Source organism: Pseudorca crassidens, chromosome X, assembly GCF_039906515.1.
Source record: "Pseudorca crassidens isolate mPseCra1 chromosome X, mPseCra1.hap1, whole genome shotgun sequence".
NCBI lineage: Eukaryota > Metazoa > Chordata > Mammalia > Artiodactyla > Delphinidae > Pseudorca > Pseudorca crassidens.
This window is the reverse complement of record NC_090317.1, coordinates 119075708-119099261: the sequence shown is the minus strand read 5'-3', so window position 1 is coordinate 119099261 and position 23554 is coordinate 119075708. Positions and strand designations below refer to the sequence as shown.

The 23554-nt window shown below is 42.5% G+C and overlaps 1 protein-coding gene and 1 pseudogene across 3 annotated transcripts in view; one reads left to right on the top strand and one right to left on the bottom strand.

Moving 5' to 3' along the window:
* Window positions 1–23554, bottom strand: part of RAI2 (retinoic acid induced 2) — a 405001-nt gene that overhangs the window by 118320 nt on the left and 263127 nt on the right. For all 3 annotated transcript variants that reach the window (XM_067722188.1, XM_067722187.1, XM_067722189.1), the window contains one exon: window positions 9378–9426. The gene's annotated coding sequence lies outside the window, so the exon portion shown is untranslated. The remainder of the gene's footprint in view (window positions 1–9377; window positions 9427–23554) is intronic.
* On the top strand, window positions 14127–15574 carry LOC137216733 (protein Mdm4 pseudogene; annotated as a pseudogene).

Genomic DNA, 23554 nt, shown 5'->3' with positions numbered 1-23554 from the left:
TCTTGTAGAGCCCAAAAGTAAGGAAGTGCTCAGCTATACACACACACACACACACACACACACACACACACACACACACACACACACACACACACACACACACTGAAGGGATTGTGTCAAAGGGTCACAGGAGTCAAGTAAAAGAGCTCCCAATGGCCAAAGCTGGAACGATTTGAGTAACAAAATGTATAAAGTAGTATCGGATTATAACCCAAAATGTAAAATAAATACCCCTGAGACCATACCGATATAAATGATTGAATATCTTAATAAGTGGAGAAGAGACAAGTTTCCTATGCAGAAGAATTCCAAATAAATTATGTAGATTCTCTCCCTAAAGGAGGTGGAGCCTCACTCCTCACTCCTTAGGTGTGAGCTGCATAGAGTGACTTCCTTCTAAAGAGGACGATATGGGGCTTCCCTGGTGGCGCAGTGGTTGAGAATCTGTCTGCCAACGCAGGGGACATGGGCTCGAGCCCTGGTCTGGGAAGATCCCACATGCCGCGGAGCAACTAGGCCCGTGAGCCACGGCCGCTGAGCCTGCGCGTCTGGAGCCTGTGCTCCGCAACAAGAGAGGCCCGCGCACCGTGATGAAGAGTGGCCCCCGCTCGCCGCAACTAGAGAAAGCCCTGGCACAGAAACAAAGATCCAACACAGCCAAAAATAAATAAATTAATTAAAGAGGACAGTATGGAAAGGGGGGAAAACACTAACTTTATGGTGGAGAGACCTGGAAAAGAGACCTACTAGTCCTACTCTAGCCAGGTGATCAAGGCCAATATCAACAGTGATGAATCGCGCTGACAGTACATACTGTTGATAAGATGTGATGCAAATGGCACTGCGTCACTGTGATCTTCCTCCCCCAATCCATAACTCCACTCTAATCATGAGAAAAACTCAGCCAAATCCCAGGGTTGGGGGGTGAGGGTGGAATTCAACAAAATACCACCAGTGCCCCTCAAAACTGTCAGGGTCATCAAAAACAAAGTCTGAGAAACCTTCAGAGCCAAGAGGAGCCCAAGGAGATGTCATGACTATATGTAATGTATCCTGATAGCCAGAGAAAGAGCATTAAGTAAAAGCAAAGGAAATCTGAATAAAGTATGGTCTTTAGTTAATAATGATGTATTGATTGGTTCATTAAATGTAACAAATGTACCATACTAAAGTAAAATGTCAATAATAGGGGAAACTGGGTGCAGGAGGCAGGTGTATGGAAAATCTTTGTACCATCTGCTCAACTTTTCCGTAAATCTAAAACTATTCTAAACAATAGAGTACAGTCAATTCTCTGTATTCTGACAGTTATGTTTTATAACATCTCCGCGAACACTGAACTGGTGCACGTTGAGCCGTTACCCCTAGCTGAGAGCTCTGGTCACAACATTTTCGGATCAATGCATAAGCTTGTTTTACGTGTGCTTCTGTTTAAAGACACTTCATTTAATATACAATTGATTCATTAATATTAAATATCTGTGGTGAACAGCACTTTACCTCATTTCTGAACAAAGCTTATCTAACACGTGTATTTTCTCCATAAGGCGCATCACAGCCATCCTGCACTTAGGATCACTAGGCGGCACTTCAGCACTATGTTTGGGGAGCATTTTCAACGGCGATATCACTCACAAAAGGCACAAAAATGCCCAAAACTTGGCATGAAACAGACCACAGAAAGGACACTTGTTTGTAGTATGCGAGTTGCTACAAGAAGACAGAGCTTCCTCTCATTCCACCTCAGGTGGGAATGTGTGCACTGGACAACTCAATTTTTTTACCCTGTGCACATGCCATGCTCACGAATGACCACAAAAGTGTCATGAGTATTCATTTGGGGGTCACAAATAAATTTTAGTGAGTAGGTAAATTCATAAATATGGAATCCATGAATAATAAGGATCAACTGTATATTAATTTTTAAAAGCCTATGAACATGTTCCCCAATAGCCTAAGTTCTCTCCCTAACCCACTACAGATTGCTCATTCCTGAATCTAACTTACTAAAATTTATTTATTTATCTATTTATCTATCTAGTTGTTTAGTTAGCCCATACCTGTGCCGTACAGTAGCCACATGTGGCTATCAGTACTTTAAACGTGGCTAGTCCAGCACTGAGGTGTGCTGTAAGGATTCACACCAGATTTTGAGGACTTAGTACAAAAAAAAGAATGTAAGTTATCTCATTAATACTTTGAATATTGATTACATATTAAAATGATAATATTTTAATATAATTGGTTAAATAAAATGTATCATTAAAATTAACTTCACCTGTTTCTTTTTACTTTTGTAATGTGACCACTAGCAAATCTAAAATTACACATGTGATGTGCATTTTATTTCTATTGGACAGTGCCAACCTGTATCATCTCCTGGGAAAATGAATTCCATTGTAATATTTGTAACATAGGGAATGGCATAGGACAATGGAATCATTTTATCCTTAGAAGGACTGGTCAATCCTCTCCTTTTAGGACACTAAGGCTCGGGCAGGTGAAGTGCCTTGTTCAACTTCACACAGCCATTTGCTGGCAGAACAAGACTCAGACCCCAGTCTCCTGTCTTCCAGTCCAGTCTCTTTCCCCTTGACCTTCTCCCCTGTATGTCTCCACCCTGCCAATAAGTAAAACCAACAGCCTACATAATCCTTTAAGAGAAAAACAGTGTTGGCCATTCCTGAATTGAAAGAGAACATTTCATAAAATCTTGCTAGATTTCTGTAAGTAGGGCTACCAGATTCAGCAAATAAAAATATAGGATGCCCTGTTAAAATCTGCATTTCATGGAAAAGAATCTGAAAATGAATGGATATAGGTATATGTATAACTGAATCACTTTGCTGTACACCTGAAACTAACACAGTATTGTAAATCAACTATACTTCAATATAAAGTAAAAATTAAATTAAAAATTTTAAGTTAAAGAAATAAAATGAATAATTAATTATAAAACATCTGTATTTCATATAAATGAGAAATGATGTTTAATTATAAGCATGAGATATGCTTATACGTAAACATTATTTCTTGTTTATCTGAAATGTAAATGTAACTGAGCACCTGTGTTTTCAGTATAAGTATGTCCCATGAAATATTTCGGGACATATTTACACACAAGAAAAGCGTTTGCTGTTAATCTGAAATGCACATTTAACTGGTGTCCTATATTTAATCTGGCAACCCTACTGTAAAGCCTTTGAGGAAAGAACCTTTCCGCTAATTTCTCCCAGGCACTTAGGCACTTATCTTTCTGTGTTCCTCCAAGGAAGAGCCCAACCTAGTGAGTCACTCAGTGGCTCCGTAATAAACAAGGGAATCTCCAGACTTGCCTTCCCATCTGCAGGCTGTCTCGGCTGTCAATGCTATCTTTCTAAACAGCCAACTTACTGGGGAATCAAGCTGCAGATCTCAACTGTCCCTCCCAACCTTTATAATCAATCTGAGTTGGGCAAGATGCCAGCTTAAAAAAAAATGCACAGAACCAACTTTTGTAACTAGGGAAATAAGAGGGTAGGAAAAACCCAAGGAAACAGACAAGCTTTCCTTTTCTTTACAGAAGCTCTTCTAAATGTAACAGGCGACAATTGGTCCAAACACTCCAGCCATTTCCTGCACATGTATACACATCAAAGAGAGCAGGGCAAGAGTCAATCGGATTTTCCATTTTATGATCTTGCTTTCCTTCATTGCTATTATTTTGTGGCATACTAGTGAGGGGATGATAGAAGTGGTCCATACAAGGTGCAGGCAAAAAGGGGGTACAGGTAATAAGAGAATTTAAAAACAATTTAATGTCTGTAGAGAATTTAAAAACAATAATAAAACTGACTAAAAGTTGTTCTGCTTTTTATTACCCCATGTGCTGACAATTGTAAACAATGTCGTTGATAAAATACTCCTCCCACTGCAACTTCCCTTCCCCCCAGAACCTTGGCAGTTCTGATATTAAGCAAGTCCACCAACTATTTTTAAAAACCCTGTTTTATGGAGCTTTGCTTTTTTTGCTGTTTGGGGCATGGTATGTAGGAGGTGGAAGGAGAGGAGAAGAGCTAGATGGAGATGCTTAACCCATCAAACAGCAAGAGTTTTAATAAATGGAGATTCCCCTCTCATGCACATATCGGACTATGTCTTAAGGTTTCCAAGGACCAAGAGGCAATATTATAGTAAAAGGAGCACTGCAGAAGGAGTCAGAATACCTGGGTTCAAGATGCGGCTCCATGTCTGCATAGGTATGTAACTGAGGACAGAAGTTACAGCCTCTCTGAGCCTGTTTCCCTCCTTGTCAGGTAGATGCTCTGACCACTTCCCCCATCTGTCTACTCCACCTGCTTGTCATGTGAAGCTAAGAGATAAAACATATAAAAGTGCTTTGCAAACTGCAAGGTCCTTCCTTTACCCATGTAAATCACTGTATTTATTGTAACAGAGACCAAAATAGCAGCTGCTTAAATAAGATAGAAGATCCAGTTCTCTATAAAAGTCCAAGCTCGTAGGCAGTTGATGGAGGTAGGATGACTTTCTTTCCCAAGGTCATCTAGGGACCCAGGTTCCTTCTCTGTTACTGTTCCATTATCACAACAGGTATCTTTCTTATCTTTTATTTATTTTATAAATTTATTTATTTTTATTTATTTTTGGCTGCATTGGGTCTTCGTTGCTGCGCGTGGGCTTTCTCTAGCTGTGGCGAGCGGGGGCTACTCTTCATTGCAGTGCAGGGGCTTCTCTTTGCAGTGGCTTCTCTTGCTGCGGAGCACAGGCTCCAAGTATGCGGGCTTCAGTAGTTGTGGCACGTGGGCTCAGTAGTTGCGGCTTGCAGGCTCTAGAGGTCACGCTCAGTAATTGTGGCGCACAGGTTTATTTGCTCCACGGCATGTGGGATCTTCCCGGACCAGGGCTCAAACCCATGTCCCCTGCACTGGCAGGCGGATTCTTAACCACTGTGCCACCGGGGAAGTCCTTTCTTATCTTTTAGATTGAAAGCAAACCACCACCCGGCACAAACTCCTTCTTACCCACAAGAAGGAGAAAAGAATAAGTGGAGGAACATCACTTCTGTTCCTTTCTTATTGGTTAAAACTAAGTTACATGGTCTCACACTGCTGCCACAGAGGCTGAGAAATATACTCTGGCTGGGAAGCCATGTGTCCAGCTAAAACCTGAAGGCTCTATTGCTAAAAGTTGATAATGGATACGGTGGATAATATGCAGTTTGACAACAGGTATTGTCATTATTTTTCAGGCTAGTGGATAAAGAATTGTTCGTTGTTTTATTGCTCTGAGGAACGAGAGATGAAAAGCCCTATCTTTCCACTGTGGCTGATGAGGTTTAGATATATATCAATTTATCAATGCACATGATCCTGGTTTAAATGAATGAATGAATTCCTAGAGCAGTGGATTTCAAAGCACTTTCATCGGGGGCCTGTGTGACTGGCTGTTCTCCTAGGAGACCTCTTCAGTGTGAATTTGGACACATCTTATGAATACAGCCCTGTGCCTCTCGGGGACCAAGCCCGAATCCCAGGAGAAACATGGAATTTAGACCACCTTACCACTCTACTGACCCTATTCAGCAAGCTCCTACTGAAATAGTGGTACATCATCTGGTTAGTGCCTGATCATCCTCCAGCCCTTGTGTCACCGCCTCCATAATTAAACACAGACCATTAGCTATAACCCACTGCACCCACATCAATCATGCCAGTTTGGATAACAGCCACAGAAACCCTCCTTTCCTGTCTTCTGCCTCTCTGGAAATAATCCTGGTCATATCACACCAGTATAGGTAGAACTGCCTTGGCTTTTATAAGATGTCAAATTAGCAAGGCTGCTATGCCATGACGGAGCAGAAGCATTGTTCTTCCATACACTGATTAAAAGGTAATTTAACCGCTTCCAAAGGTGGTCCAGCCAATCCCCAGCAGTATTGACATTGTGTTAATGAGAAATTGCTGTCCAGAGTGATAAATTAGCCTTCTGAGACTAGTATGCAAACCCATCTTCACTGGATGGCCCAACCTTAAAAAGCAAACTTGGTAGTTTCATCACCCTCTGCCCCCTTCAATTAAATGTGGAGGGGCTCATACACCGCATCTGAAATCCCAGAGCTGTGCAGATTAGAATACACACTTGTAGCCTCCTTAGTAATGCAAGCTGTCCCAGTTTGCTGCTTTCCTCACGAGTGCTAGGCTAAGGTGACTGTAGCTCAGCGGCTATAGGACTGTGTAATCCACCTCATTCCTTAGAGATAAGAAAGTTTACCCTGAGAAAGAAGAGAACGAAGCCAAACGGTCTCTCAGAATGTGCGAGGAGCCCTAGCATTCACTTAATCTAATGCTTTCGTTTTGCACGTGAGGAAACTGAGGCCCAGAGAGGTGAAATATGGCCAAAGTTGTAGGATGCTCAAGCAGCAGAGATGGACGAGGATCCATTTCCTCTGACAATGGGGTCACTGTTTTCTACCCTCCTTCACACATCCTACCAAACTGATGACCACCTGTACGCCAGTTGTCACATCATCTAGAGATCCCCATTCCACCACCTTGGTTTTCTTCCCGGGTGAAGAAAGCACTCACCTTGCTCGAGGACGCTAGCCTGATTTCTTCCTGTGTAGCAGACACAAATCTCCACGCACAAACTTAGGTGAGCAAGAAACACTGTATGTCTTTACTTTCTAATAAAGAGACCAGCCCTGTCCTGCCAAGCAGGAAATTCAATCCCAAACATTCTTGAGGGCTCTTCCCCCACTCTTCCGGGGTGTCAAGGTTCTGGGTCTCAGAAAGTGCTAAGGTATCAGGGTGACCTTCTGAATCTCAAGGAGGTACAGAGGTATCATCAAGATGTCAAAGACCCAGCCCACAGGGCCCCTTCAGCTTCCCAGACTGCAGGTTCTTGTCTGTGCTGGGGGCTGGGGAATCCCTGGTTGGCTGGGAGCCTAGGCCTTGGTCCTCCCTCCCTCAGCTCTATTGTCTAAAATTGGCCTGCTCTCCTGGTACTGTCAGGATGAAGACTATAGGGATCTGTGGCTCGCCAGGCTTTCAGACACCTTTCCTGTTCCAAGTCAGAGGAATTTCTTTCCAGTCTTAGGGAAATCCTTCTTGTTCTCCTCAAAAATATGCTCTCTCTTGTCTCATACTCTAGGACGCCATTACAATTACCTGGAGGGACCCAGGTTTTTTGAAACAAATGCCAGGAAGGAAAATGTAAGTAACTTCTACCCTTTGTCCAGCCGCAAACCTTCACCAGGACAAGAAAGAAGAGTGGGGAAAGAAATGGAAAAATGCAGGGAGGGGAAATACAAATTACCTCTCAAAAAAATTATACTGCACCCAGTGACTGAAAGTTCCATGAAAGGACAAACAACCCAAATTCCAGTTCAGTTTTTCTGGGAGAAAGAATGCTGGGGGAAATGGTCCCAGCTTCATCTTGAAAGGAGCATGAAAACCATGAGATCATTTCTCCACAAATGGGAGAGGCTACTACATGCCCTAAAAACACAGCAATGACTGCACCAGCTCTCGGGCCTTCCTTACCACTTGATTGTTCCTTAACTCCTTGCCACCTGGCTACAGATGCCACCACTCTCCAAAACAACTCTGCAGAAGGTCCTCACTATCCAGTTGTCCAGTCCAGTGGCCAACTCTTTGTCTTCATCCTCTTTGACCTTCTCCTCCTCCCTGAAACTCTTTCCTCTGAGGGATGGTTGGTGACACTGGATCTTACTGGTTCACCCATTACCTTTCAGACCATGTTCTCTTTTATTCCTTTACTGGCTTTTCTTCCTTTCCTTTCCACTAATCAAAGGCATCTTCTAGGGAGCTGATCTCTAGCCACTTCTATCTCTACTTAATCTTCCTCCTTGATTAATCCACTCCTACAACTTTTATTGTCTTTAAATCTACATCTCTAGCCCCACTCAATTTCTTGAATTCTAGACCCAGAATTCCAACTGTCTTTTGATTGTTTCCTGATGGATGTGCCACCAGTACCTCAAACCTGCCATGTTCAAAACCAACTCATCTTTCCTCCCTAAACCAGCTTCTCTTTGTGACGCCCTTGCTCCATTGATGCATGACCATTCTTCCAAACTTTGGATCCACCTTTGACTCCTCCTCTCTGTTGTCCTTACATCCAATACGATTTTAATCTAAATAGATTTTACCTCCTCAAATGGAACATTCCAGGTATTATACGACAAGTGCAGAATAAAGTGGAACTCTCCATCAGCACACCGTCTTTCTATTAATGCCATATAACATTAAATTAATCATGGTTATCATTTTGGCTTTTATCCTTCCAAAATTTCTTCTATACAAATAAGTATTTTTACATAAAAGGGATCACCCTGTTTTGGAACTTGTTTTGTCACTTATATCAGGAACACTTTCCTATTCCATTAAATGTTCTTTTCTACAGTAATTCTCAGACTCTAAGTGTGTATTGGAATTATCTGAGGGCACTTGTTAATAAAGTATTTCCCTGGATCCTCCCCCAAAGACACTCATTTAGTACTCTGGGGAGGGCCTAGGAACCTGTATGTTTAACCAGTATCCCAGAAAACTCCAATGTGTAAAGTTTTCAGATTGCAGTTGGAGAAATACTGTTGGTAAAGCACAATTTTTAAGAACTGCCTCATTTTCTTTTGTTTACATTTGCAATAATTTAGTTACCAATCCCCACTAACATGTATTTAGGCTACTGTCCAATTTTTTAATATTATTATTAGTTCTGCACTGACTTCATTTCTAGGCTTTCTCTTTACCATTCCCTCCACCCCCCCACACATATAATTTTTCTTTAGGATAAATTCCTAGAAGTAGAACTTCTGGGTCCAAAGGATATGCAATATCATATGCTATATATATATAGTAATATATGCCATTATATTATTCATTATATAATTATATATATTAACATTACAGTAATATAATAACTATAATACAATAACAAAAATTAATGTTTTAATTACATGATATATAATGTAATAATATGTATTAATTTATATACGTCCAAGTGGGGTTTTATTTGGACCCTCACACAAGATTTACATTTATCCATGTTAATTTCATCTGGTTATATCTCACCCATTGCTTCAAGGGTCCTGATATTTTCATATCCCTACACTCCATTAAAAGTATTTGTTATTTTTCTAATCTCCTGCATATCTGATGTGTATCTTCTATACTTTCATCCAAATTATGGGTGAGAAACAGTGAATGGGATAAGACTGAGAAACGTCTTACTGCTCTACCAGAAACCTCCATTACCTAGCACTCTTGCTCGTTCTTTACACATTAATAACTTAATTTTAATAGTGATTGGCTTATGATTCTCCATCTCGTCTTTAAGGTTGTAGGGACAGAACTCACCACATGTCTGCTGAAGTTCACATCCACTGCCATCGATTTCTTAACTGATCTGCCAACCAAAGGAGAAAAATAGGTGTACTGGTTTTCCATATTCATTTAATGAGGCTTAACACAGATTCATAATGCTGTAGTGGCATACAACATAAGGCTGTGTCCAGTTTGTGTGTCTGAGCATGGACTGGGGGCTCTGTTCATCCAAGCAGGGTAAAAGTGTTGAGGGCCCCTCTGGTGGGGGAGGGAGAGAGCAGGGGGAGGAAACAGAAGGCAGGATGCAGTGGGCTCACAGCAAAGGGAAGAAATTGGGAGGTGAGAAAGGGAGAGAAGCAGAGGAGGGATGCAGGTTGCCTGGTACTGTTAATGATAGCAATAGTAATAATCTCTAACATTGATCAAATTTAGGAAGTGCCCAGCGCTCTGCTAAATGCTTCACATGGATGAACACATCTACTCTAACAACTCTGAAAGGTGAGTAATAGTATTATCTCTATTTTGCAGCTGGAGAAACTGAGGCACAGAGAGGCTGAGAATCATGCCCATCACCACAAAACCATTAAGTGGCATAACTGGGATTTGAACAAGGCCAACTGATGCTCCCTGTTAAGCATGTGAACTGCTCACCGCAGCACACAGCATGTGTCACACTGTGATTACATTCTGGCTACTATTATTATTGGTGTACATGTGTGTATGTGGGTACGTTCATGCACACACACGCACGCACGCGAGCACACACACACACAATGGCCAGGAAGCGAACTGCCACTGCCTTGGTTGCGTGCACATAAATGAGTTAGCCTTGGGAGTCTCTCCTTATGCTTACCTGCAAACAGTATTTTGAGGAAATGGACATCTGGGTGGTACTCATACTGAGGGTGACCAACTTGTCCCAGTTTTCCCCAGACTTCACCAGTTTTACGACCATAAGTCCCATGCCCAGGGAAACCTCTCTTTCCTGGGCAAACCGGAACAGTTGGTCACACTGTCCGTACTAGTATGGAGAACCAACTGTATGTTTTGTTTTTTTCTTAACATCTTTATTGGAGTATAATTGCTTTACAATGGTGTGTTAGTTTCTGCTTTATAACAAAGTGAACCAGTTATACATATACATATGTTCCCTTATCTCTTCCCTCTTTCATCTCCCTCCCTCCCACCCTCCCTATCCCACCCCTCTAGGTGGTCACAAACCACCTAGCTGATCTCCCTGTGGCATGCGGCTGCTTCCCACTAGCTATCTATTTTACGTTTGGTAGTGTATATATGTCCATGCCACTCTCTCACTTTGTCACAGCTTACCCTCCCCCCTCCCCATACCCTCAAGTCCACGCTCTAGTAGATCTGTGTCTTTATTCCCGTCTTATCCCTAGGTTCTTCATGACCTTTTTTTTTCTTTCTTAGATTCCATATATATGTGTTAGCATACGGTATTTGTCTTTCTCTTCCTGACTTACTTCACTCTGTATGACAGACTCTAGGTCCATCCACCTCACTACAAATAACTCAATTTCGTTTCTTTTTATGGCTGAGTAGTATTCCATTGTATATATGTGCCACATCTTCTTTATCCATTCATCCGATCACGGACACTTAGGTTGCTTCCATGTCCTGGCTATTGTAAATAGAGCTGCAATGAACATTTGGGTACATGATTCTTTTTGAATTATGGTTTTCTCAGGGTATATGCCCAGTAGTGGGATTGCTGGGAAAACTGGACAGGTACATGTAAAAGTATGAGATTAGAACACTCCCTAACACCATACACAAAAATAAGCTCAAAATGGATTACAGACCTAAATGTAAGGCCAGAAACTATCAAACTCTTAGAGGAAAACATAGGCAGAACACTCTATGACATAAATCACAGCAAGATCCTTTCTGACCCACCTCCTAGAGAAATGGAAAGAAAAACAAAAATAAACAAATGGGACCTAATGAAACTTCAAAGCTTTTGCACAGCAAAGGAAACCATAAACAAGACCAAAAGACAACCCTCAGAATGGGAGAAAATATTTGCAAATGAAGCAACTGACAAAGGGTTAATCTCCAAAATTTAATAGCAGCTCATGCAGCTCAATAACAAAAAAGCAAACAATCCAATCCAAAAATGGGCAGAAGACCTAAACAGACATTTCTCCAAAGAAGATATACAGATTGCCAACAAACACACGAAAGGATGCTCAACATCACTAATCATTAGATAAATGCAAATCAAAACTACAGTGAGGTATCACCGGTCAGAATGGCCATCATCAAAAACTCTAGAAACAATAAATGCTGGAGAGGGTGTGGAGAAAAGGGAACCCTCTTGCACTGTTGGTGGGAATGTACATTGCTACAGCCACTATGGAGAACAGTATGGAGGTTCCTTAAAAAACAACTGTATGTTTTGTTATTTCTTCCCACTGAATACACAAGGGGGCATTGTAACCATTCAGTCATGCATTCCTCAAACATTTATTGAGCGCCCAATTAGAGGTGTGACTGCTGCCCAAGAACCTAGCACCAAGGATGGGGCAGGGAAACAGGAAACTGAGAAACCTTCCACAATTCCCCATCAGAAAGAATAAAATGTGTATTTAAATAAACAAACACTTCCATAGCACTGACTGTGTGCCAACCAGTGTAATGAGCACTTTACATCCTAACTCACTTAATCCTCACAAATACCTTGTGGCACAGCTACTATTATTATCATCCCCGTTGTAAAGAAACAGAGGCAAAGAGAGGTTACGTACCTTGCCCATCACACAGCCGGCAAGCGGCACAAAGCAGGATTTGAACCCAGGCAGGCCCTCGTTGCTCCAGAATCCACGCCTTCAAACTGCTGTTCTCCGCTGGGAAAGGACTTTGAACCCCGGCAAGAACTCTGCATGGCCTCAGTCTCTCTTTCCAGCCCCGCTTAGGGGTTTTTCCCTAGCCTGGTGGTTCTTGAACCCTGAGCGCACATTAAAATCACGCAAGAAGTCTGAAAAATAATACTCATTCCCCGGGGCCCCACTCACAGAGATTTCGATTTAACTAAGTCACTCTGATCTGGGCCTCAGGACTTTTCACAGCCGCCCACAAGGATCTACTGTGTGGCTGGGTCTGAGAACCGAGGTGGCGAGGTCCTCCCCTCTAGCAAGCTGGGCTACCGCCAAGCCCAGTCCTCTAATTTGGCGCTTCTCAAATGCTAATGTGCAAATGAATCAGCTAAGGACCTGATTAAAATGCAGATTCTGATTCAGTAGGCTTGGGGTGGGGTGACTGGACCAGAAAGTCAGCATTTCTAACCAGCTCCTGATGCTGCTGGTACATGGACCACCTCTGGAGTACCGGTGGTTCTTAGACCAGAAGCCTCTGCATCCCCTGCTTGTTAGAAATGCAGACTCTCAGGCCCCATCCAACACCAGCTGAGTCAAAATCTGCGTCTTAATGCACATTCGAGTTTGGGAAGTGCTGCTCAAGCCCTGAGCTTCCCACAGGTGCTGGGAATGGGTTTCAGATGTGCCAAGGTACTGTCTCCCCTTAGCTCTCAGGAACTTGGTCAGTGACCTCCAGGGTCCAGCTGCAAGCAGCCTCACTGACCCCATGTGTATGCAAATATTCTAAGATTCGCCACTGACCACCATGGAGAAAAGAGTGAGAAATCCTGTTCTAATCGAGTCTTGCTGCCCCCTTGCCTCACACTTCCAGGAAGCCTTTGCTCACACTGTTTCTCCCAACTGGGTGGCCTCTGACCAACCTTACCTAACTTCTGAAGTTCAAGCTCATGTCCTAGCTCTTCTTCTATGGAAGCATTCCCATTTCCATGTGGCCATTTCAGTCCAACAGACTTTTTTCTTCTCGTATAACAAACACATGATAGCGTTTCCTATGTGCCAGGCACTATTCTAAGCCCTTAACATTATTCATTCATTTAACTCCCATTTTACAGGTCAGAAAAACTGAGGCACAGAGCAGTGGGGTAAGTTTCAAGGTCACATACGTAATGAATGGTAGTGTCAAGATTCAAACCCAAATAATCTGGCTTCGGAATCACCACACTGAACCACAACACTAAGATTCTTCTTGCTGCTGTGGGACTTAGAGAAGAATTTGCAAATGATACAGAGTGTGGACAGTGAAAGAAAAGATATTTGTTTTCCGTGGCTGCTGCAACAAAGGACTACAAACCGGGTGGCTTTAAATAACAGAAATGTGTTCTTTCACAGTTCTGGAGACCAGAAGTCCAAGCTCACATGTCGGCAGGGTCATGCTCCCTTTGGAGGCTCTAGGGAAGGATCCTTCTTTGCCTCTTTCTGGCTACTTGGTGGTCGCCAGCAGTCCTCCATGCTCCTTGGCTTACTGACACATCACCCCATCTCTGCCTCCATCATCACATGACCTTCCACTCTGTGTCCCTCTGTGTCTTCTCCTCTCCTTAAAAGGACACCACTCATTGCCTCAGGGCCCACCCTGGTCCAGTATGGATGGATTCATCTTTAATTACATCTGCAAAGACCCTATTTCCAAATAAGGTCACATTCTGAGGTTCCAGGTGGACATGAATTTGGGGGGGATGCTATTCAACCCAGAACAGAAGAGCACAGAGACTGTCTCAGGGAAGAAAGTGTCTCTTAAAACTCCTCAGCTGCTCACTGTTTGGAAATACTGCTGAAGCCTTTGGACCCATTACCGACGCCCTCCAGATGCAGTGGAGGTACAGCAAGCAACCCACGAAGTAGCTGGACATTCGGGTCAACGGACTGCAATTTCCGCAGTGCCAAAATGACAGCATTTTCCACCTCCATCCGGGGTTGAACATCTGATGGTGCTTGCAGGTTCTCCCCAGACCAAATCGATCAGACTGATTGTTGTGTACAACAGGTACAATAAAGCCGCCACTTCTGAGGATTTTGCAGGTGGCAGGTCCAAAGGTGACACGTGCACTGTGCCAGTGGTCAGGCAATATACAGCTCAGCATATACTGGCAAAGGAATCCTGTGGTGGAGATCTTCCAGGAGAACTACTTGGACATCAGCACTTCTCTGTGAAATATCCAAGTCCTTTCTATGACAAGCTAAGAAGGGATCCTGTCACCGCCACTCCAGGGCTACAGCGTGGACATTCCAAGCCAAGACCAACTGAAGCAACATGCAGAGGAAAGTTCCAACACCAGGAAAAGAACTGAAGAGGTTGGTATCCCTATGCTGCCGACCTTACCACATACATGCAGAAATCCTAGAGAGGGAGATATGTCCTACATTGTTTTAGGCACTCAGGAGGACATGTGGGTTTTGAATGAGTCAGCATTACAGCAGTTAAACGCTGGAATAAAAGTGGAAGCCGCTAATACAGATCAAACAAGTAAAAAAAAAAAAAAAAAAAAGGAACGGAAGTGACAAAAGGTAATGGAAATAGAAAAAAATGACCGTGGGGACGCTACATCCTATGTACTGACACTGATGGAGAACTTGCTTCTGAGGATGCGTGGTAGTGTTACTGAGTGCAAGAAATCAAACTCTTCAAACGAGAGGTGTTTCCATGCTGGGCCCTGAGGAAAGATCAGTATTCAAACTGTGCCAAGCGAACCCATTAGCTCTTCATTCCTGTCATCACTGCCCCACCTGAAAAGAAGGAAAATGAAGGAACTGATGTCCCTTATTGCCAAAGAACCATTTCGGCCTAAGATCTTATAAAAAGGGAAGAACAACACAAGACTTTTTTTTTTTTTTCCTTTTTTTTGTGGTACGCGGGTCTCTCACTGCTGTGGCCTCTCCCGTTGCAGAGCACAGGCTCCGGACGCGCAGGCTCAGCGGCCATGGCTCACGGGCCCAGCCGCTCCGCGGCATGTGGGATCTTCCCAGACCGGGGCACGAACCCGTGTCCCCTGCATCGGCAGGCGGACTCTCAACCACTGCAGCACCAGGGAAGCCCAACACAAGACTTTTTGATCTCTGTAGCTCAGAGGAATTCTCGGATTTGGCTCACAGGTCTGAAAGCTCACAGACCATCTCAAGCACAGGAGAACAATCAGGCGGCCCTTCGTAGCAGAGAGCAATCTCTTGAAGCCGTGTAGCACGGGTGAGAAGCACCCATGAGATGGGAATATTATTCATGGAAGCACAGGCCACCTTGTCACTTGTCACAGCACCAGAAGATTAAAGAAGCCTGGGGCGTCATGCCCTCTTTGCAAGAAGATTCCGCCGGTTATTAAGATTTTATGGCCAAGCTGAATTGGTGGGTTGCAGAGAAATGATTATCAGGGCCAGGTCAGGATAAAATCATCGGTACTGAGCATCTCCACTCAGTGCGACGTGGGGCATCATCCATCGTTCATTGGTTCATGCAATTCATGCATTTTCTTTTCTAAATTCATACGGAATTCAAGAGCAATTCTTTAAAACTAGATGTTCAATCTGTGGACTCCATTTACATGAAAAGTTACTTTAATTACTACGTTGTTCTTCAAAAAAAGGTTCTGGGGGGGAGCAATTACAAAGATAAACGGGAAAATACATTCATTGACCAAACTCTCTGAAGATTAACCTTTTTTTTTTTAACATCTTTATCGGAGTATAATTGCTTTACAATGGTGTGTTAGTTTCTGCTTTATAACAAAGCGAATCAGTTATACATATACATATGTCCCCATATCTCTTCCCTCTTGCGTCTCCCTCCCTCCCACCCTCCCTATCCCACCCCTCTAGGTGGTCACAAACCACCTAGCTGATCTCCCTGTGCTATGCGGCTACTTCCCACGAGCTATCTATTTTACGTTTGGTAGTGTATGTATGTCCATGCCACTCTCTCACTTTGTCACAGCTTACCCTTCCCCTTTCCCATATCCTCAAGTCCATTCTCTAGTAGGTCTGTGTCTTTATTCCCGTCTTACCCCTAGGCTCTTCATGACCTTTTTTTTTTCTTAGATTCCATATATATGTGTTAGCATATGGTATTTGTTTTTCTCTTTCTGACTTACTTCACTCTGTATGACAGACTCTAGGTCCATCCACCTCACTACACTACTGGACATATACCCTGAGAAAACCATAATTCAAAAAGAGTCATGTACCAAAATGTTCATTGCAGCTCTATTTACAATAGCCAGGACATGGAAGCAACCTAAATGTCCATCATCGGATGAATGGATAAAGAAGATGTGGTACATATATACAATGAAGGTTAACCTTTTCCCTAGTTAATTTTACTCCCCACACTTCTCTTCTATTCCACAGGAGAATGTCCTTAGGCATAAAAATCCAAGGTGGCTATGAGAAAAACACTAAAGGTAATAATCAAAAAACATAAATAATGTGACATGCTACTGACGACTTTATCTTACAGTCAAGCTACATGGTTCTGAGACACCTAAAGAAAGAGTAAGAATCTTGAAAGAAGAGAGATTTATTCCACATATGCCTAGAACAATGGTTATTAAACTTCTTGCTAACATACCCTTAAAAGAATTTTGAGAAACTGTACACTCTTTTCCACATTTTAAAAATTGAAGTGTAGTTAATAAGAAATAAAATACACAGATCTTAAGGGTTGCTTTCCTATGAACTGTAGACATGTGAGCACCCACAACTGAAAACAAGCTAAAGCAAATTTCCATCGCCCCAAATCGCCCCTTATGCCCCTATCCAGGCAATCGTCCATTTCCTGACTCTCACCCTAGACTAGTTTTCTTCTGGCACATCTTTAATTTGATTTCTAAAATTTTAAAATACACATAATTACTTACAAAGAAAGAAACGATTGGCTAAAGCTTTCCATAGTTCCTTGGTGAGGAAGGATTGAAAGTGAATATGGAACCACCTTGTATACTATTTGTAGTCTGCTATATACACACTTTGACTTAAAGGTGCCTATTTCTCACAGTTTGGGCTTAGGTGTTCTCTCAGTCTTTTCTTGGCACTCTTTATTTATTATATCCTGGATAAGATAACCTCACTGGGATTGGTAAGAACATTTGCAACTACGAGTTTAGTGCTCAAAGTTAACCAATCAGGTTAACGGTATCCTTTCTAGAACGCTGTCTTCCTTAACAAGAGTTAGGAAGGGGAGGTAGGAAAGTGTGCTCCCTGCTACATTTGATCATTCCACTGGCATGTGTCATAGCCTGCCTTGAACCATTGGATAACTGTTTGTGGATGGTATATTTTATTCCCCAGCTAGACTGAGATATAATGACAAGGGAACAGAAACTGGAACCAGAAGACCTGGGTAGAAGATTCAATTCTGCCCTTATGTGATCACGGACAGATTCCTCGAGCTCTCTGAGCCTCTGTAGACTCTCTTAAATGGGACTAAAACCCACCTCGCTGGGAAAAAATTAGATAAGAAGAATAAAAGTGCTTTGTAAAATGTCAAGTTCTCATCACTGGGACTTTCTCATTATTCTTTTAATCAGGAGTTCACGCTTATGCTTCTTTTAACCCTCGTTGAGCGTTGCATGTAGAAGGTCTTAACAAATATGTGTTAACTGAGTGATATATTTGTTTATAATAAACAACAATAAAGAGTTGTAAATGTTATTTTTTAAGGAATCAAAAATTTACAAATTAGATTCTCCATTTGCACATACATATGAGTACAGAACTCTTATCTCTGCTTAAAATACATACATAAGGTAGAAGAAACAAGCCACAGTTTACAAAAGAGTGATCTGCAAGTTTCCTTCCTTTATTAATTTGAAGATCTATATGTAAAATTACCACTACTTATTCTTCTTCCACCAGGAAAGTTAAGTAGCATCAATACCACATAGTGTAACCTCTCTTTGGAGCATCTACTTTCCATCCTTAATCACATCTGTAGTTCTCCTGAGAACGGTTTCAAACATTTTCACACTTGTATAAATTATAAAGCGCAGAATAAGAAATACTGTTCTGCTAGGAGCATGCCATAGTTGATTTTATGAATCTGGATAATTTAAAAGTCCACCAAGCAAACCACTGTTAAGGTCCCAACTATGAACTAGGTATTCAAACAGAAATTTGGATACAGAAACAAGATGAAGGGGGGCGGGGTGCTGGCCAAGATGGGTAAGCCCTCTACATCCTATCTGCCCCACTGATTACAACTGAAAGCTCTAGACAGGAGACAAAAATAACTACGACCACAGTTCACTGAGGACTTGGAAAATAAAATAATAGCAGGCAGACTGGAGAGGGAAATAAAACTTGAAGAAGTCAGTACTATGTTAAATTTCTTTTTGTTGTTGTTTTTCCTCTTTTATTTCCCGGTTTTGACCCCAAGTAGCCCAAGTTGCAGAACTGTGCAGTGGCTCCATCCACCTTGGGGCTCCTCCTTCCCAAACATTCTGAGTCCTCTCTACTCAGCTGAGGGGAAAGAGAAGGAGGACCAAATGTGAGAGGTTTTAATGGGCCAGGCCCATTCATGAGAATTGGTGCACATCACTTCCATCAACATTCCATTGGTCAGGACTCAGTCACATGGCCACCCGTGACTGCAAAGCATGCTGGGAAACGTAGTCCAGCTGTGAGCCCAAGAGGAAAAAAGTAAAAATATGGATACTAGTTAGCACTACAATAGTCTGCGCCACATAAGTGCTTTGGTAGACAAAGGGGTGTACAGAGAGCTTTGTGAACATAGAGGAGGGACTTCTAAATCAGAACGGGGAGACAGAGACCAGAGAAGGCTTTCTGAAGGACAGGACATGAATTTTGCAGGATAATCAAGAGGGTGAAAAGGGGAGCATGGGAGGAGACCAGAGCATGTGCAAAGATGCAGGGGCAGGAAATGTGAGAATGAATTTGGGAGAGCCCAAGTGGTTCCCTCTTCCTTAGGCATTAGCTGTATGAAGAAAGAGCCAGGAGATGAGTCTGGAAAGGGAGGCAGGAGCCAAGATTTGAGCCAGAGAAACTCTGCAGCATCACTGATGTATTTAAAGCAGAGGCCCAGAGCAGTTGATTTCTAATTTAGAAAGAGCCTGGTAATTATGTAGAGGGTGGCCGGAGCCAGGAATAGGAATTAGGAGACTTCCCATTTTCTAGGCAAGAAGCAACATGGGCTTGAAGTAAGCAGTAGGGTACAGTGACAGGATCAGATATGAGATTTGAGATATTCATGCGTCAAAGTCTATAGAACTTAGTAACTGATTGAGTGTGGTAGATGATATTATGACAGGAGTCAAGGAAAATTCCTAGCTTTCATTCATTTACTGACTCATTCATTCATTCAACAAATATTTATTGAATATCTACTGTGTGTGTGTTCCTCTAGGTGCTGGAGACACAACAGTGAATAAACAAGCAAAGTTCCTGTCCTCATAGAGTTTACATTCTGGTGGAAGATTTTAAAACATTAACAAATATAAATTTGTAGTGTGATTAGGGTTGCCATATTTAGCAAATAACATGTTATGTTTCGGATGTCCTTGTGGGACATCTGTGTGAGGGTTGGTTAACTGCATGTTATTTCTATGAGTCTGTTGCTCAGGAGAGAAGCCTTGGCCACTGATGTAGATTTGGGAGTCATGAGCATATGGGTAGTTGTATGTGACAAAAAAAAAAAAAAACCCAAAAACAAAAAACCAAGAAAACAACAACAAAAATCCAAGTAAGGGAATTCATTGGCTGAGGACGCCAAAAAGGTCAGGGTTGTTTCTCCAGCTTCAAGCACAGCTGGATCCAAAGGTTTAAATGACAGTATTGGATTTCTGTCTTCTTTTTTCCTCTCTTGGACTTCCTTGGGCTTGATGGCCCCTGGCAACCCCAAAGTCCCCAATTCACATATATTCATTCAACAATTCAGCAGAAGTTTGCTTTTGTTTTGTTTTGGTTTGGTTCTTCTGATGGTTCCAGTGGAAAAGTCTCAGCGAAGACTATGATTGGTACATTGGGGGTTACATGTCTATTTCTGAGCCAAGGCCTGTAACTCAGAGCATGACACTTGGGGGATGAATAGAAAAAGACAGCCCTGCAAAAGAGATGGAGAAGGAGTGGCCAGAGCAGTAGAAGAAGATCCTGAAGCCAGTGATGTCCCAGAAACCAACTCAGTGAGTTTCAAAAAGGACTGAGTCAACAGTCACAGAGGAGGCAGTGAAAACCAGGACAGGAGGAGATGCGACCCAGTACCCTGACCATAAAAGGCCATCAGGTAAAACGCTAGGCAGTGCCCTACGGAGGATGGAAGGTGGTACTAAGGAGAAGCTGATAGAAAGTACACCAGATGTCTGGGAGGAGGATCTGGGAAATTAACTAAATCAAATGGCTCTAAATGTCTCAGCTTCTCGAACTGACAGGCATATCAAGAGGACCAGGAAAGCGATGGGCTGAACACGAAGCATCTCTCCTGACTCTCAATTCTGCTATATTATGGTGCAGGATGCAAAAATCTGTGGGGATTTTAAGTGAAAACATTAAACTTTAAAGAGATTTGTACTTGGAAGAGGACTCCTTCAGACTATACTCCCAGAGTTCCTTGCAGTATGCAGTCCTTCCTCTCTGGCTGGGGGTATGTGGGTAAAAAGAACGGGAGGCATGGCTGTTAGTTGTTTGAGCACTTGCCTGCTGTTCTATGGGAAAAGAGATCACAATTCAAGGATGTTTTAGGACAGATCCACTTACAAATAATGATAATGATGCCTATCATTTGTGAAGCACTTCCCACATAACAGGCACTGTCCTAAGAGCTTGACCTTGGTTATGCCTCACAATAACCCCATGGGATGGAGCACTGTTATAATCACTCCCGTTTTAAAGATGAGGAAGCTGATGCACAGAGAGGTTAAATAACTTACCCAAAGTCACACAGCTCTGGATTTAAACCTAGGGAGTCTGGCTTTTGAGCCAGTGTCCCTAACCACTGCACTACTGCACCGTTGTTCATTCCCATAGTTTCCATATGGGCCAGTGCTTTTGCCAGACTGTAGCTTCTGATACAGGTTCAGAAAAGAAGGTCATTCCTCATACAATGGTCTGTGAATTTCTAGAACAGGCAGGGTTGGGGAAGCACCATCTGGCAGCTGGGTCTCACCTCTGCCCTACCCAGCCTGTCAACTGGTGATTCAATGGCCATGCCAGAGAGGCCCAGAAGCCCTACTCCCCAGGCAGCTTTGCACTGTAACCTTGGAACCATGGGAATTTGTCAGCCCACTGGGTGATGTTTATCTGAACCCTACAATTACCTTTTTGTTTGGACTTGCATTTTTTATTTTTATTGGTTTTAATGCATTCCCCAAATGAAAGAATAATTTCAGAGGTGCTTTATACAATAGCTGGTTTCATTAAAGCATTTCAAGTTAAGCTTTTTATAACCTAAGGATGAAGAAAAAAACAACTCTGCAATTTCACAGTACTGATCTCTTTTCTTTGAATTCATATGCACAAATTACTTTTTGCTTTATTTCTGAATGTGTACAAAGGTAGCTCAAGCAGTATATGGACCCGCACAGCCCCGTCAACCAGCAATAACAATTTACCCATGGCCAATCTCGCCCATTTCCTGCCCTCTCCCTATATCATCTTGAAGGAAAAACCAGACATCATATCACTTTATTCACAAAAATTTCAGGACATATTCCTAAAAGGATTACTTTTAAAAACATAGCCATGATACCATGATTATAATTCCTTAACACCAGCAAATAGCCGGTCCATGTTCGTATTTCCATAAATTAGTTTTAAAATTCTGCTTCTTCTACAGCTCTATACCCCTTCAATATTATTAACTTGACTGCTTTTATAATTGTTGATACATAGTTTAAATTTTTTTCCTTATGAAAAATTCAAACCCACAAATGTAGAGAGAATTGTATGATGAACCCCTGTACCCATCACTCAGCTTCAACAACTATCTGTATTTGGCCAGTCTTGCTTCATCTGTTTTCCCCTTTCCATCTTCCCCTTTCACTGGATGTTTATAAAGCAATCCTCAGATAACATCTCCTGTCATTGGGCATGCAGTCTTAGCTGGGTAGGCAGCAAGAAAATGAAGAGGTGTTTTCTGGTAGGCATTTATATATTTATTTCATTTCTAAATCCCTAGAAAAGGATTCGATTAAATGTAACATTTCTAGCGGATCAGATAAACTTACACTTGGTGTTTTGCTGTCTCTTTTTTTTTCCCCTGAGCAACGTTTAAAATAAAACCAAGTTCTGAACAAACGGCACTAATAGTCTATGACGTGAAAACCAAACAGAATATTTGTGTCACACACTCTCTGTCAGCTGTGCCCAGATCTTTTTTTTTAAATTAATTTATTTTATTTTTGGCTCTGCTGGGTCTTCGTTGCTGTGCGCGGGCTTTCCTCTGGTTGCGGCGAGTGGGGTCTACTCTTCGTTGAGGTGCGCGGGCTTCTCATTGCGGTGGCTTCTCTTGTTGCGGAGCACGGGCTCTAGGCGCGCGGGCTTCAGTAGTTGTGGCTCCCAGGCTCTAGAGCGCAGGCTCAGTAGTTGTGGCGCACGGGCTTAGTTGCTCCACGGCATGTGGGATCTTCCCAGACCAGGGCTCGAACCTGTGTCCCCTGCACTCGCAGGGGGATTCTTAACCACTGCGCCACCAGGGAAGCCCCCAGATCTTTAAAAGTACACATTTTTCCAAGACTAACTGAATAAAAGCTGAAACGGAAAATTTTAAGCCTAACTATAATTTTGAAAAACAAAAAAACCCCAAAAAGTAAAGAGACACCATCAGCTGGTTTAGATTCCAAATGGGGCCTGAATCATGACACTGCATTGGCAAAGCCCCTGGGTTCCTCTCCCACTCCTTCTGGGTTTTAAAATCCACTGTTTTCCAAACAGCATTTGGGGGACTTTTGAGAATTGTGCATCTGCTTGCCTGGGAGACGGAAGAAATAGTTCAGGCTTTGGGTGCTCATAAGGTGGCACCACAGATCACAATTTGTTGAGATCTACTGAGATGACCTCGTTTTGCCTTGTGGAGAGCTACCATGAAATCCACAGTAACACCCACAATAACTGCGAAATCACAGTGTGCCGCCATATTGCTCATGCTGCTGGCTGCTGCCACCACAAGCAAATGACAAATGACAGCCATACTGGCTTGGACACCATTAAGAACCCAGGGGGTAATGAAAACTTGTCACAGGTTAGGTCAAGCAACTAGAAAGAGAAGTGTGGTTCAGCATTTTCAGTGCTAACAGCAGAAAATCTGGGCAAACAAAAAGTGATTGGTTAGGATTGTAAATTGGTTCGATACTTTCGCAAAAGCTTTGGCAGTACCTA